At 48.4% G+C, this 4,759-nt stretch overlaps 1 long non-coding RNA gene across 2 annotated transcripts; it reads right to left on the reverse strand.

Annotated features, from left to right (window-relative positions):
- Positions 1-744: 744 nt before the first annotated feature.
- Positions 745-4,369, reverse strand: LOC125758777 (uncharacterized). 2 transcript variants are annotated; one of them, XR_007416407.1, is made up of 4 exons: positions 3,984-4,369; positions 1,512-1,593; positions 1,306-1,445; positions 745-923 (listed from the first exon to the last, which is right to left on the reverse strand). It is a non-coding gene; the product is annotated as an uncharacterized LOC125758777 (long non-coding RNA). The 2 variants fall into 2 exon arrangements; XR_007416408.1 differs by lacking the exon at positions 3,984-4,369 and adding an exon at positions 1,687-2,082.
- Between the last annotated feature and the right edge of the window lie 390 nt (positions 4,370-4,759).

The raw sequence follows: 4,759 nt of genomic DNA on the forward strand, positions 1-4,759 counted from the left end.
GCTCTAAGCCAACTCCAAAGGAAATTGTTTTGTGCTATTCCTTGCGATGAGGGAAGCGTACATCTCTTGCCACGGAAACCGCAACTGTTGTGCTCTAAGCAGACATGTACCAGAATTATTCCAAAGCTCCAGCGTGTGTATTCAGGACAGGGCAGGCCATATGACACCGCCGTGAAAGTTCTCATTACTCTGTGTACATATTTGTACGCTGCATAATAAAGCCGCAGAAAGAAGTACAAAAGATTAGGCGTGCACAGAAAGAAGCCCTAAAGGAAGAGCCACGCTTCTCTTGCTAGACGACACTTGGCTGGGCCGATCATGTGCGTAGCGAGTGGTCCGAAATGCGTCGCAGAAAGAAGATCGAAAGAAAAAAGAGGCACATACCCATTGTTAGGCGACACCTGGGTCGGTGGGCCACGGATAGAGCGGTCATACTGAGTGGAGCCCCCTGCAAATAATACGTGATCAGCGTCGTACTTCTCCTTAAGTACACTAATGTGTGCGGCATACCATAACTGCTGGTACTTTGCACATAAGCAGGACAGATGAAACCCAGAGGGCAGCCAAAAAGAGGGTGATTGTCAGTCCTTTACTTTTGTTGCTCGGGTTGTGCGTGCTCCCAAGAAATTTTCTGAAGAAAAAAAACATCAACCATTCGAAAAGAATTCATATTTCATTGCTTTATACCTCCAAAGCAGAATACATCAGTTTATTGATTTATAGCTTCAGGGACTCGTCTAGCTGATAGAAGACCGCAAGTATTCAAAGCGTTTCCCCTTGTTTTCGCCTGTGGTTGGTACAAATTTACAGGAGCAGGTGGTCAGGATCTGCAGTCAAACCCTCTCTTGCTGCACGCACCATCATGTTTCATCAGTCAATATGTCAGCTGCTGATTCCGCAATCTCCACGCTGGACAGTCGATCCTAAAAGGAGAGGACCGTTATTTTACACTATTCCAACGGTTACTGCCACTTTGCACACAACTGCCGATAACATGTAATGTGAGACACATACTCCACCCCCCCCCCCCAAAAAAAAGGGTGTTACTTGACCACTACATAAGCGTTCCTCAAATCTACTATCCTGTGCAATACGTTTATCGGAAAACAAAAATCTTATTTAAATCGCACGTTAATACCAAATGCAATTGACATCTGTTTAGCACAAAAGTCAGCAATACAATAATGTAAGTGACAGTTTAGTAGCAGAAACACGACAGCAGTCGATTAGAAACAGAAATATTACAATTTACAATTTTCAGTGACCATACTCGGCATTTCACGTAGAGCTTGAATATGCTCGTACCTAATTGTTTTCCTCAAGGGGCATCTTCCACTTGACAGTTCACAACCTCGGCTGCACCGAACGTAAGGCATATCGGCGTCTGGAAGCTTCCAAGCTGCCTGATAGTAGATCATCCCAGCATGCCTTGGGCGGGATGTATGCTGTAAACAGTTCCAACGCAACACATTTATTATGGCGGGAAAAAATCATTTGTGTTGTCTACGTACCTTTAAACATTCCGGCTTTGACAGTTAAATCACATGTATACTGATTCATTTTTTCTAACCACAATGACACGTTGCTTGCACCCTAGAACAGAACGAGAACACAAAAAAAAAAGTTATCTCAGTGCCGGAGAACAAATTTTTATCGCCAAGGAACTAAGGACATCGAAAGACATACCAACCACACTGACCATGTCTCCCTTTGAACTCCTACGTTGCACGATTGCTGGCATTCGTGCTATCTGAAAATCGTTAAGCCACAGCGTATCGCTTATCGCGTAACATATTCTCAGCTGCCCCGTTTCGATAGCGACGCATTTAGACGTAATCGAGCGACGCAGAGCAAATACTGCCGGCAACAATGCGTAAAAGCATGACAACTTATTTTTCTGACTCGACCCAACTCTTACAGCAGCGTAAGCATGAGCATGAATTATCTGAATTTTGAATGCCGTACATTGTGATCTGCATGAGTGCAACTATGGAATGAAGATGACTTCAGCATATATTTGTGGTAAGGTTTCAAGTTAGGTCAACACGCAGAAGTTTGAAGTCTGACGGAAGCCCGTCTGGTTGGGTTGATACGTGATCACGTTGAAGACCCGAGGCACTGAGCCGACTAAAGCAAAAAGCACACGCACACATGCACACACACACACACAAGCGCACACACACGCACGCGCGAGCGCACACACACACGCACGCGCGAGCGCACACACACACGCGCGCGCACACACGCGAGCACACGCGCACGAGCACACACACACGCGCGCGCACACACATACACACACGCACGCGCAAGCGCACACACACACGCGCACACACACACGCGAGCACACACGCACACGAGCACACACGCACGCGCGAGCACACACACACACGCGAGCAAACACACGAGCACACACACGCGCGCGCGCACACACACACACACACACACGCACGAATGCGCGAGCAAACACACACACGCACACACACACACACACACGCACGCGCGAGCACACACGCGAGCAAACACGCGCACGAGCACACACGCGCGCGCGCACACACACACGCACGCGCGAGCACACACACACGCGCGCACGAGCACACACGCGCACACGCACACGCGCGCTCGCGCGAGCACACAAACACTCACGCACGCGCGAGCACATACACACACGCGAGCACACACACACGCGCGCACGAACACACACGCGAGCGAACACACGCGCGCACACGCACACACGCACGCGCGAGCGCACACACACGCGCGCACGAGCACACACACACACGCTCACGAGCACACACACACACGTACGCACGCACACACACGGAGTGGCCGGTATCAAGAGCGACTCGAGATAAAGACGTCGTGACAGTCATTTTTCTCTAGCGCGAGCACGTGCCTTCCCCCAGTCGATTGCGTGTCCCCTGAAACGTGCTCAGCCAAAGCACCGGATTTAACCATTTATTTTTTCACGTCATAAACGTGCTTTTGTGTGTGTGTATTAAATGTTTACTTCGGTCGGCGCAGTGCCTCGGGTTCGCTACAATCAGCTACACACGGAAGGATGCTGTGATGTGATTTCCTTTAAGACACTTAAAACTACACTTAAAACGCACTCTTAACGCCATTTCATTGTCGTTCGGGTACTTAAAGCTTTATTCATTTCGGTAGCGCAAAACAATTAAAGACAAGAGAGGACACGTTGACAGGACGGGCGCTAGACATCAACTGACTTTACTGCAAGGAAACACACAAAAACCCGTTGCACAGGCGCGACGCGCTACATCACTCTACGAGGGCTTTTTTTTTTTTTCTTTTAATGTGTCTAATTTTCTTTGCGCTACCGAAATGAACACCAGTGATCACAACCAACTAGCCCGCATTACCGCCTTAAACCCTCACTCGTCCACCTAAAACTGCCGCAGCAGAGTTTGAAGCATGGCGAAAAGTTGAATTAGCCGACACGTTGCGTATAGACGCCACGAAATATCATGTACCAGTGACAAGGACATGACAAACAGCCCAGACTGCCATTGACAGGAGCGAGTTACTGCGCACGCAGAGCTCGTCTGGGCAAAGCTGATCTGGGGCACTTTGTTTATGCCGCCTACAGTATTTCACACCGTGATTGCAGCCTTCATCGAGCGTGTTGAAGGTACGGCGACAGCAAGAAGGGTTAAACTTCTGTCCTTCATCTCTTCTCACATAAACGTGTATGATAACGAATGATGTTAGTCGGATGTTTGATAATATACGCCCAAACACTCATCTTGTAATGTCAAACGCAGAGCAAATACTGCCAATAACAATGCATTACATAAAAGTATGACACGATTTATTTAAAACATAAAAGTATGACACCATTACATAAAAGTATGACACGACCCATCTCGTACAGTAGCGTAAGCATGAGCATGACTTCAGGCAAACATGCGACATAAGTACATATACACAAGCAAATAACGTACTGAAGAGAGAATATTGCTTACCTGCAAATCACATTTACTGCGGTCTTCGGGCAACGTAACAACGGATGCAACCCGCTCGACAATTGCGAGTCTCAGGCAAGCGAAGAATCAGCAATGCAGCTCGTCGCAACGGCCGCGCAGCCCACTGAACGTGCCCGTTGCAATGCATCGTGGCTTATTTGCGGCGGATCGCGCACGTTAATGACTGTCCTTGCTTGCTGTATCACTAGTTACACGCCACTCACGTACACAACACGATTAGACCAGGCACGTTAACAAAGCGCGGAGCGTAAAACCTGGTTAAATCGATGAAACGAATAGCAGCACTGCACAAACGCGACTTCAACAACCGCACCAACCGCCTCGCATTCGAATGCTCTTCCCGGCATACACCTCAAGCTGTGCAAAGCCTAGGAGAGATGACGCCGTCCCTGGTTCGATAAAGTTGAAGCGGCGCCTCGAGGACGCCACATTTGTTACTCACCGCGAGCTCATACATCTCTCTACGCGGCCTCTCTACTGGAGCGGCCGTCCCACGCTGTTTTGTGAACTCAGCGGCATCTTTTTCTCCCGTGTTAGCGAATTGATGACGGTTAACCGTGTTTGGTGCTATGTTGTCCCGTGACGTTTGCTGCACTTTACGATCCGTTAATTATAACGCGAAGAAAAACAAACAAACAAACTAGACAACACGACAGCGAAATTAAAATAAATTGTATTGCGAGTCTCGGAAAAATATTTTTCTCGCGCCACGGGATGGTTCTTCGATCGCATCGTCAGTTTAATTTGGTCGGTTG

Source organism: Rhipicephalus sanguineus, chromosome 6 (genome assembly GCF_013339695.2).
Source record: "Rhipicephalus sanguineus isolate Rsan-2018 chromosome 6, BIME_Rsan_1.4, whole genome shotgun sequence".
NCBI lineage: Eukaryota > Metazoa > Arthropoda > Arachnida > Ixodida > Ixodidae > Rhipicephalus > Rhipicephalus sanguineus.